This window comes from Spodoptera frugiperda, chromosome 5 (assembly GCF_023101765.2).
Source record: "Spodoptera frugiperda isolate SF20-4 chromosome 5, AGI-APGP_CSIRO_Sfru_2.0, whole genome shotgun sequence".
Taxonomy (NCBI): Eukaryota; Metazoa; Arthropoda; class Insecta; order Lepidoptera; family Noctuidae; genus Spodoptera; species Spodoptera frugiperda.
The window spans coordinates 12,525,389-12,538,431 of record NC_064216.1 but is presented as its reverse complement, the minus strand read 5'-3'; positions in this window follow the sequence as shown (position 1 = coordinate 12,538,431).

Sequence of the window (13,043 nt, the reverse complement as noted above, 5' to 3'; positions counted from 1 at the left end):
GCCGGCACTTGTCTCACGTCCACACATTCTACATAGCTGCGGTGAAACAAAAACAAGCAACAGAAAAGGACAGACGTATCCTCGACGCTCACGCGGAGAGAAACATCGATAATTTATGCGAACATCCCTACGAAACAGGAATGCAAAGCTCGACTTGACACGTTTGAAAAACAGTCTTATTCTGTTGCTTTTAAAGTTATTTTTCTTTAAACCGTGTCCGAATAAGCGCTGTGGTTGAAACAGGTGTTCGCAGCGATGGGTGTCGGGATCTGAAATTGTTTGGAAGCGACTCTGTTTTCTACACCATAAGGTTTATTTTCGGAATGATTGTAGTATGTATGAGTTCTTTTCGAGATTTCCAAGTCCTTCATTGCTCCCAGATGTGCATTCTGTGTGCGCAAAGGCGTATCAGTGGCTCGGAGGCTGCGTAATGGGGACGCGACGACGCCAATTAACGGGTCTTTACAAAAAATCTTTGTATTGCTGTATTTTAGAGTTAAACGTTCAGTTATATTTGCTCATCGGCCAATTAGGTAGGAGTGTGTGTAGTAAAGATGATTAATTTTTGACTCATTCTTCGAGAACAAAGCGAGCTTTTGTTGTTATTTCTAGCACTTATGATATGGTAACCATTAGGTATATTTCTGCTTGGCACCTACATAAACGAAAGAGCTCTAAAGCAGTACCAATAAAAATAAATTCTAGACCAACCAAACAAAATCTCAAGTACATTTCACAACTGCAAAAAAATTCGAAGCTGACGTACGAAAAGGAAATAAAAACAGTGGTGCCCTAATTCTGACAGGGATGTAATCAGGTGTGTTACAAAAACGTTCTGTCTGTGATTGTGCATTGTTCGAGAACAAAGGGCTACCTGTCGCTGTCGCTGACTGTACACTTGTCTTGTTTGACAGCAGTGCGCCGGCGCTGCGTCGTCGCGGCTTTTGTGTGAAATCCATGTTTTCTTACTGTATTTTGTTTTGTACGGATTTTAATTGGATAAGAATTATTTATAAGATGTTCCTTTTTAAAAGTGGAAGCCAAAGTTTGGTTTTGTCTCGTTTGAAGGTCGTTTGTTTCTAGATTGCGCTTTTATTAATATTTTTGGATAATGAGATTAGTTTTTTTTAAAATATCTTTAGAGTATTTTGATCTTTGTATCCTAATTCCTAAGATAAATTAGCACTCTCATATTCTCTTAGGTAAGAGAATTTGGTATTTTTGTATTACAGTATTCATACTTCTTCATACATAATTGTTATGTTTAAGTAATTGGGTAAGCTGTTGACTTATTTTTTTAAAGTAAAGATTATTCTCCCTTTATTGTAGTTTATTGTATCGTTTTATAAACAAGAAGTTGATACAGATAAAATCAATCCCATATAGAGATAAAACTTATTAATTTTATTATTTTTATTTTATATTTTCTTATTAACTGAGAATAGTGTCATTGCATGTTGTGACACCTTAAAATGTTGTGCATTTAAATTAATTATTACGTAAGTGTTTAGATATAAGTCCTAATGTAACAACTACTGGTTGTCCAAATAAATAAAAACAAAATATTATAGCAAAAAAATACACTAGGTATTTTTGTTTATTTTTAATTTTTTGGTAACACATGACAAAGGACTCGTAACGTAACTCACGACGAATTTGATAACATAGAATAATATTACAAAAAAAAAAATACAAAAAAAACGATTCTCACTGCCCCAAAAACTTAATCACACCAAAATTCAACACTACATTTTAAGCTCATAGAGATTAATTTGCCATGTATAGCTAAACTCAATTTGATACAAGAGCTAATTCTAAGCTGTAACCTAAATCCCGGCACCTGAGAGTACACCTGCGCATGCGGCGAATCCTTTCGTTGTTTTTTGTGCACCCACCTGCGGGCGATGCGGCTCTGTGCTATTGTGCAATGGGCGAAAACAGAGAGGGATAGAGTTGACTTATTGCTTTTATTTATTTTTCTAGGGCTAAAAACTAAAGTTTGAAGTAAAATAGTGTCACTTAGATAAATATGGTTAAATGAACATAATCCCGAAAATGGCTTGAGAAATATTTCTTTTTACTTTTTTACTAGTGTTATGACACTGTAATGGTCTAAATGGTTTTCTTGGTGAAATAGGAAGTCTTTAAAAGTTCGTATTTTAAGTAATAACACCTTGATACATGTTTAGGTATCTACCTACCGTTTGCTGGGCCAACTTTTTAGTTTGATTTATTCAAAATTTCAATTCATAATCTAGACTAACATCACTGATTATCTAATAAAACCTAGCCAAAATTCAAAACAACCAATAAAAAAAATACCTAAAAATTAGACAAAAGGTAATTAATTAAAAACGAAAGAATTTAAAAATAATATCTCCATCCATTCCCCTGTTCTAATGCCTCACATCCTTCTAGCCAGTGTGTGAAGGACGATATTTTAATTTTTTACATAAAAGGTGTGATTCCAGAGCCGATTAACGAAGCTTTTTTAACATACAAATTGATCTTACAGGTAATCATACACTTATGTATCAATTAAATTGTTGTTGCGGTAATTTATTAGCGTATATTTGATGTAAATATTGAATTTTGTACTCTATATTCATGTACATATAAACTAAGGTGCTATGACTAATATTCTTAAAGATAGGCCCATTTCTCTTTCCTATGGATAGGCCTAAGAAATAGAAACATATTTCTGGTACACTAGCCTCCTTTGCCCAATTACCCCCCTTTACAATCCACGATTTCCCAAAAGGTCCCCAAAAGGCCGGCAACACACTTGTAACGCCTCTGATGTTTCGGGTGTCTATGGAAGGCAGCGATTGATTACCAGGTGATCAGGTGATAGAATAGTTAACCGGTAACTATGGAATACTGTGGCCGCTGCCCCTAACCGATTTTATTATTTACTCAGAATTTATTCAAATTGTTAATAAATCAATATTACAATGTAAGCAATAACAGTCGCACCTATAATTTCGGCGCGTATTATGAATGAGTAATATAATCTGATTATCGTTTTGATAATTGTCGCTTTAATTATATCGTTTTTATGAACGGAAATTGTGGTGAATCATAACATGCCATATAAGACTTCATATAACTATGTGTTACATAACAATATGCCTGTTTATAACCGCAAATGTGTGAGAGCCATGCTTCTGAAGGCACGAATGGGCCGGCTCGACCGGCGTGATACCACGCCTTCACAGAAAACCGATGTGAAACAACCCCTTGCGTTGTGTTTTGTTATGTGAGTGAGGTTACCGGAGGCCCAATTGCTCCCCTTGCCAATCTTCCCAATCCCTGATTCCCCAACAACCCTTAAATTCCTAAACCCCAAAAGGCCGGTAATGCACTTGTAACGCCTCTGGTGTTTTAGGTGTCCATGGGCGGCGGCGATTGCTTACCATCAGGTGATTCGTCTGCTCGTTTACCGTTTTATATTATTAAAAAAGAGACTTAAAACCAAGAAATCAAATCCAAGATCTTTTCTTCGCTTTTGTATCAAGTACTTCCAATGTAGCAGTATCCTGAAAACTTCAACATTCAACCTTGTCACAGTTTAAATGAAACTCATTATCGTTTGTATTAGGTACAAGAACAATTAAAAAATCCTGATTTATATGAGTACACTTGTTTATTATGATGTCGCAATGCGTCTAATGTGTGCAACATGTAGATTCTAATGACGCACACACCTAGGTACATGATATACTTACTTTTATACACTCGATTTTCGGCTTTAATTTAAAGGAATAAGGTTGGATTTTGTACTGGACTGTTATAGATTGGAGTAGGTACGTTGATGTGCTTGTGTCCGTAGTAATCTATCGGACGATCGTATTAGTTAGATACCGTATTAAATTAGCACGTGTTATCAGTCAGTACAATTATTGATGATTTCTGCTACAATAAATGTACAAATTTGTATAGAGTAGTTATAAAAATTGGTCATTTAGTAAGAGGCTGAGGAATTATTAGATTGACGATGATTTTGTCTCTCGATGAGTCTCATATCTATTAACCTTTTAAGCGCCTGGTTAAATATCAATCGCATTCCGCGCGCCTCAAAGAGCTATCAGACCACCACAGATGGGGCCCAGTAGGGCTGATGCCTGATCCGGAGCTGCGGACTACCTAGCGGGTTTACCGGGGCTCCGGTTCAAAAAGCAGGAGTAGGAACGGGGTGGTTACGTTAAGAGTCGGACACTCCCCTCTCGCCTCGCCCAAGGCGAGAAAAGGCATCGGATGATTTACCCCCCCCCCCCCAAAACGCCCAGTTAAATATCAATTACCGTGCCCCTAGTACGCGGCTACAAATCGAAAAAAATATATCTACACTAAATAAGGAGGAGCAATCGTGTGAATAGAACGAAACAATCATGCATGTTGCAAAAGTGCCTTATCTAGGATTAATTGAAATAAATGCTTTGACTTTGACTTTGAATGTTCTCTGTCGCAGCAATACGACATGAGCGGTGGTAGGGACAGGGAAATATGTCGCATATATGCAACACAGGCGGTTAATGGGTTGAAGATTAGGAGAATATTTTTGTATTTAAGAATTAATACTAGGAAACTAGATCAGAACTCTTATCAGAGCAAAATGTAAACGGAGTCAATTTATTTATTTTTATTATTTTTTTCTTTAGAAAACGTTGCCCCACATTAGGACTTTCTCTCTTGTGTCGTGGGTGCGTTGACAAACATACAAGTTCACATACACACGACACCCAGACCCGAAACAACAATTTGTGGAACACACAAATAGTTGCTCCCTATTTTAACCAATATCGTAACCGAAAAAGTTCAGCTTATCAAAAAACAATGTCAAAAATAAGATTAGTCTCAATATGGACTTAAAGGAACTGTGAAAAACCTTTTTTGGGTACCAACCACAGCGATCCCAAATGTCAATCACGATGACCACATCAAAGCGGGGTTTGCGGAAACCCACGTTCTCCTGTGAGGTCCGGTGTAAAAACTGGCCACTTCACATGACTAATGACGTCATCAATTTCTCGGCGGCTCCCGACACATGCGCGCGCGCCGCGACACATGTCATCGGGGAATGGAATAACGACTCGCATTTCCGGTGCGAAAATGGCGCTCCCGCCGTTTTAGTGTAGACATACTTGAAACAATTTAATTGGGGGGCTTACAAAATAACAAAATGAATAAGGCGTTGTATGTAGCTTAGAATAAGTAAAGTGACATTAAAATAGATTAAATGGATAATAGTTTTCATCATCACGCCTTTTATCCGGTAAGGGGTAGACAGAAGTGCACATTATGGCACGTATGACCACTGTACAATGTACACCCACATTACATAATTTATGTTGTAAGTCTTATGTAAAAGGTAGTGAGCCTGTTGCTATTAAATGAACAATAGTCAGATTAAACAATTAATAAATAAATTAAACCAAACAGTACTTTGTCTTTTTGGGTGTATCTTGTTTCAAAATATTCATATTTTCTAATAATACTCTCAATTTGTGACATATCCATAGAAAATTAACAAGATATTAAATAAAAATCAACAGAGATAATTCGACTGAAGTGTAACACGCCATTCTGCGTGTGCGCAGCAAAAAAGTTAAGTTCCGACGATTTGACAGCCAATGAGCCGGATGCCATGTTTAATTAATACCAAATTGGTACCACGTTTAGCTTTATTGGTATTTGGTACCTACCACTGTGTTCAGCAATATTTTTTTGCTGTTCCTAATATCCGGTAAAATAATTATGTGCTGTTTTATTTAGATACAACTTTTCGATTGATAATATCGTAGGTAATGTCAAAGTGACAAGTGTCATTTGTTACAACTGAAGTGTGTTCGTTTAAAATGTAATTGAAATGTTGTTATTACAGTAGCTAGAAGCTTAATCAAAATAGTTATGTTTGACTTGGTACTTTCTCTGGTGACACACCTTACACTTGTATAAAAAATCACCGACATCTAATTTTTTTTTCAAATTCATTCATTTACTTCAGAATATATTGATCCATATAATGTTAGTAAAATCTTAACCTAATGTTAGTAAATACGAATAAGATAATTTAAATTAATTGGCGTCATGTACGCACATACTTACCCGCCCAGTGCCTAACAAATGGACCATCTATTCTGTCCGCCAGTGTAACCAAAATGTTGTTGGGTCTACCCCTGAATCGCTGCATCATACTTGCACATCGCTTACACATAACTGCATAAAAGTCATCTATATTAGAATCATCATCATCATCATCAGCCGAGAGACGTCCACGGCTGAACAAAGGCCTCCCCCTTAGTCCTCCTTCTTATATTAGAATGTTTCCGCCTAACTGCAAGCCAGTTTTGCAAAAACTCTGTCAAACGGAACATGAAGACGCAAGTCTTGAAATTCCCCAATGAAACACGACAAGTGTCACTCCCCTAACCTTTCCCTAAATCGTTTAACATATTTTTTGTTACAATCATGACATATGGCGATAAACTGTTTCCCTTCTACCGGGATATGACACTTAAGTTAGCTCATAATCACCCTAATTAGACATGTCCTTTGAGACCTCGTAACATTTCAAGCTTTAATTCAATTAAGTTTGCTTAGACAAGTTGTTAAGATTAACGTTTTAATTTTGATGTGGTTAAGAGAAAGATGATAGTATTTTTGGAGGATTGGAGAAAAAAATGGCTATGAAAAAAACATCGTAATTTTAATCACTAACGTTGCTGAATGCCGATTGGCAACTGAGTATTATAGTTTCGGCACAAATGGGCTGGCTCGACCGGAGCCCGACCACGGATTCACAGAAAACCGACGTGAAACTGCGCTTGCGTTGTGTGAATGAGGTTACCGGAGGCCCAATTACTTCCCTTCCTAGTCTTCCCAAAACCCGATTCCCCAACAACCCTTTAATTCCTAACCGACAACGCACTTGTAACGCCTCTTGTATTTCGGGCGTCCATGGGCGGCGGCGATTGCTTACCATCAGGTGATCCGTCTGGTCGTTTATCGACTTATACCATAAAAAACGTGAAAATGTTATCGTATCACTTTTTTGGACAGACGCGGATCACTTAATGGTTAGTAATCGGCACCACTCATGGACACCAAACAAAGTCAAGTCTTGTAAGTACAAGTGCGTTGTCGACATTTAGATTAAAAAGGTTTTAATCTCCAGTAACCTCACTCACACTAACGCTAGATCTATTCGTGCAAAAGCATGGGTCTCCCACGTAAATTTGCACAGGTGCAAGTATACGTAAGATGTTTAGCCAAGAGGCCAATTAAAATTAGCTTAAACTAATTGATTAATGTTAATTACTACTTTGATCTCTATACTATAAACATTTGAATGGACCAATTAATTTATTGTTTGAGGTTGCAACGTTTCAACTTGGCCTGTCATGGCCAATTAGTCTCCTTCCATATTTATTGTAAATGGGATTAGTATGCAGCTGTTTGTGTGCGATTTTTAATGTATAGACTGTATCTAGTTAGGAATATGCAATCGCACAAATATGATTTATACAATAAGTTTGTGATTAATTTATTTCAGACTGAGTACTCGTTTAGTTTCCCGCTAGTGTTGCGGATGTCCATACATGGACGGCATTGATTGCTTGCTATCAGATGGTCCATATTCTAGTTCATCCACTATCATCTTAAAAAAAAACAACTAGTTAATTAGTAGTTGAAGTCCTGGAAAAGAATCGTAACAGTGAATCTTAATTGGTCCCAATGATTTTTAAATCATATCAAAAGAAGTAGGACCCCATATTCTAATTGACACTCTAGCAATCATCTTGTTCACATACGATGTATTTCTCATAATGATTTTACGACCACTGTTCCCAAATAAACTGACTATGTGACTAGTGACTGCTCATAAAACTTTGTCCCATTCCCAGCTGTGTTTTATAAATTACGACAAAGTTCTAAATGACAGAAAACAAATGAATGATCAAATGCAAGGCATTCTTCTTTCAAAACCTATGTTTACAAATAAATCATTTCCATTTCCATTCATTTTATTTTCAAAACAAACAAAAAACGTTTTTTTTTTCGTTTCTAAAATTATGTTAATCTTCTCAGATAGACATTTCCATTGCCATACTTACATTTACGTAAATATCACGGAAAATGTGAGCAATATTTTATCACCCTTCAAATTAAACTTGACACATGGTAACTCCGATTTATTTACGGGTGTTAAAGCTTTATTTTAAAATAAACAAATATAGATGCACCATCACTCATTGTCGTGTAAACTGTAGCAGTTGTTTCGGAAGTCCAACATCCTGATTTACCCAGGGATCATCAACATTTTAGGTCCACACCGAACTTAGAAACACATGTCCCATATCTTAATGCATGTTAACTGTCATCGTAATTAAAACTACACGACGATATCTCTACCAATAAAAACCTAACACCTTTAAAAATATCTTAACAAATGAAGTGTTTATTAGTTTGTAATTGATAACTAATATATCTGTTTAGCATAAACATCGTAACTTAATTATGGTATAAACACGAATGTTGACGGCATCTGTCTAGCGACGTGCGCGGACGCAGAGCGGAAGCTCACGCGAGATCCAAATTTGTTCATGTTGATGTTAAGCCCGTACTCACTCCTCGGATGCACTTCACATGGTGTTAGGATGGGAAATAAATTATTAATTAATACCTACTTTGTAAGCATACGTTGGTTGCAAGACTAGTTTTATTTTTTGTAATGTAGAAGCAACTGTGTTGGCAGCTTGTAATTCCTTATTCCATGGCTAATTGTAGGAAGCTATATAAAATTAAATTAAATTATCAACATGTGATAGTTTTTGTTACATCCATGTGTAGTGGATTTTACCGTTAATTTTTATAACAGACTGACAATTATTTTCAAATTCTAACACTATATTACTACTGTGGAAGATTAAGTTTGGGAAGCGAAATCTGATGAAATGTATAAGGGACATACTTGACTAGTTTATCAACCGGTTCATCAACAATTTTAAGTCAAGCTTCGTACTCATATTAAGCTATGCAAAACCAATATAAACTGAACTTCAGTTGTGCACAAATATCATTCAAAGCGAGATCATCATGAACTGGTTTTGTATACCTTGATATGTAGTCGTATGTGTCTATGTCCAACGATTTGTGTCTAATGAATCGTTTCCGAACTCAGCCTGTTCTCTGCTGTACTTATACACAAACAGCCTTCATTATTGCTCTAATTAATTAAAATCAGTACAACGTTACAATTTATATGGTGTTAATTAATCCTTATTCAATAAGTACTCGTAGTTGTTCCCGCAAAAGTATCTAGTGTCAACTTTTACAAACTGTCACTTGACCGATAAACATTTTTTTCTAATTAGATCTCCTAACATTTCTTAGAGTACAATGTAATGAAGACTTCTGTACTATAAAGGCACATTTTTGATAATTTACAAAAAATAACTCTACATCACTTCAGACTCTCCAATTGGCTATAAACTGCAATCTCAACGACACAGCTTCATTCTGATTGGAGCTTACTCAAATTAGTCTTCAAGCCATGTAGCCACATGATACGTGTAAGGTTCGCATGTAGCGGTGGACAAAGAACAGCATCGCGTGACAAGGCTCGCTGCACCAAATCCGGCGCGCGCGCAAGTGTCTGCCTCCCGCGCACGCGCCACTTACAAACTATAATTATCGTGGGCAATCTGTTCCAACAGGATATCCTCGGCCATCTGGTCGATATGTCTATTTAGGATATCGATCCACTGTTTATTTATAGATCCTTATTGTCTTGGGCGGTTTACCGTTTTAGACGTTTTTTGGGTGATTGTAATGAGTCAGGGTACTTGTTAATCCGGAGCTGCGGACTACCTAGCGGGTTTACCGGGGCTCCGGCTCGAAAAGCAGGAGTAGGAACGGGGTGGTTTTTAGTCAGTAAGAGTCTGACACTCCCTCTCGCCTCGCCTAATACGGGAGAAGTCATTGAAGTTAAAAAAGGGACTTGTAAACAGGCGGTTTGATGGTACAAGAGTATGGTGATAGTTCCTCCTTTATTCCTAATCATCATCAGCTCAGGAGAGGCCTATGTCCATCAGCAGCCTCTTAAATATCACACAACTGGTGCCGATTTTCAAGATTTTTATTTTAATAGCTGATGACATGCTGCTATACGAAATGATGTTGCTTTTAAACATTATGTGCCTGAGTTCTCGTTACTGTAAAGGTTGTAACAACATTGAATGAGCACAACATTTGACGGTCAAATATTTTAGGAAATTACATATTCTTAATCTCATATAGTTTGGATTTCAACAAATTATTATGGTATTATATATTAAGGTATATATTATAAGGTTATTATAAATATGTCGTCTCATTTGTCGATATCCTTAGCACGAGTGCGTTCAGCGCTCTGATTGGCCGGCTCGAATAAACCAACCAATCAGAGCGCCGAATGCGCTCTCGTTTCGATTACTTTAAACGTAAAATAAAACTCATACTAGTACTGTTACTACTGACATTGCCAGCCTCTGTTGGGCGGCAATATAAGTCGTGATGGAGATTTTTATTGATTTATTCAGTGCCTATTACTTCGAACCCATAAAAATATTTTTCAAACAACTCTTGTATTAAAACTACTAGTGTAATTCTTATCAAAAATGAAGTCATACTAAAGAATTTTTTATAAATACATATATCAGAATGATGCAAATATATTTTAGTCTAGTCAAGATATAATATAATAACATATTTGATATCATCGTGTTTGTTCGCTATTGGAAATTACGAGTTTCATTGTATACGATGTTGTGTAAATTGTGTATAAATATGATCTCATTCAGAAGCAATATGATTACGCTTTTATGATACGAATCGCGAAAAGTGTACATCGGTACCCTACAATTAGTACCTAGCCCTTATCAAATGGCCTTTTCCCAATTAAGTTGAAGGGGGCCATACTCTTGGTTAGATCAGTAGTTAAATTTTTTTAACTTCTAACTAATCAAACCGACTATCGTAGATAGTTCCTATTCGTATGATAGGGTTTTTTGAGGGGGAAAAGAGACTTCTCCCGCCGTGGGCGAGCCGAGAGGGAGTATCAGACTCTTACTGACTAAAAACCACCCCGTTCCTACTCCTGCTATTCGCGCCAAAGCCCCGGTAAATCCGCTAGGTAGTCCGCAGCTCCGGATCATTCGTATATCGTAGTCATAGTAGTATCGTAGTTAGCACTAATATCGTTTCAACCGAAGGTTAAGTTAAATTTGATACACTGTCGAATTCCCAACTTTTATCAACTAATCGTAAAATCAATTATAGAAACCATTATCTTATACGATCACCATCGGACCCATCATAAATTTAAGGGTTACATTGAACGTCAGTCAGCCACCACTCTTTTTAAAAACACACGTGTGATACTATGCTAATTCAAAGAGAATCGCCGCACGCGTTGTGACTACTCTTAGCACCCAATGACTCCCGCAGCGACCGAATTAATTTTCAAATGGACTTTGAACTCAATTTTGTAAATAACATAACACATATTATGAATTTTACGTAACATAACACATTTACTTATAACATAAAGTCTATTATTGAGTGTAGGGATAGGTAACGTCTGTTCTGTTCTGTCCTTAATGCCTACAGTAGATCCATCTTTAGCCGAAAATAAATGTTATTTGGATAATTTTAATAAGAGAAGAGCCTATTGCTATTCATCGAGTACAGTGCCAAACTCCATACAATTACTAAAAATTACGATGGAGTTTCTTGCTCGTTCTTCTCCATTCGAAGTTACACTTTGGAACGTACACCTAGCTTCACTGACAGACAGACAGGCAGACAGGACAGACAGCCTAATTTAGAATTCATTGAAATAAATGCTTTGACTTTGACTTTATAGCATTATTCATATTTAAACATTTTACCGATCAGATATTGAAGTTTGAAATCAATGAGACATTCGGATCGAATTTTATGAATAGGGTAAAACCAAACTAAAATTAAGCAATAGTACCTAGTAATGTTGAATTGTGTTTTCCGTTCATACTATCGAAATCTTGCGATTGACCGTAATCCCTATAATCAGATTGATAAACACAGATAATGTCCTCGATAATATGAATGAGCCAATGCGTCATGTATTTTTGCACTCAACATACCTACTTTAAGGTAGAACCTTGAATGAAATCATGCCAATGTATCTTTATCTATCTATATCTAAAAATATACAGGGAAAAAACAAAGTTTTTAGGTACACCGTTTATAACTTAACAATGGGCGAGCGATATTTGTGAATTACCGAATATCAGAATGATTATATCAGTAACACCTGTTTCATTCGCCGAATTGATAGTGGAAGTCTAGGTAAGATAATTTTGTTATTAGACTCTTTGGAATAAGGTTTAACTTTCCTTTTCAATACCACCAATAAGTTCTAGAACACTGATTCTGAAAACGTGATAGGCAATAATCAACCTTATGAACATAATTATACGGTAACGAAACGGTCAAGCATTCACGTTATTCCTATAAAAATGCACTCTCAAAAGTATTGATTTACTAAAAAAACCCTATTTGCCCATTTCTTCCACAGCACTCCACGCGATATAATAAGTGCATTACACAATAGATGTCGCCACGTGGGTGACACGTGACAGACACGCGTCAGTCGCAACGCAACTGCCGAAGGGGCCGCACGTATTATTCCTTGCACGCGCATATGCACTTTAAAAACGGAAGGGTGCAGACATTTCTTTTGCTTCGATAGTTTGTTTTGTCAGTATTTTGGGGGCTTTAGTAACTGAGCAATGCAGCGAAAATGTTCTCAGATCATTAAATTAATTAGGCTTGCTATCGAAAAAAAAGATTATAGAAGCGCAATAGCTCGTGAAATGAGTTTAATATTGACAAAAGCCTAAAATTAGACGTAGTGAAAGAAACTGATAACTAAGATCAGCCAGCCTTAGTCGAACTTTGGTTCAGGCCATAGTAAGGAGCGAGGGGGACTGGGATGGCGTCTGCTCCTTTTGCGAAGC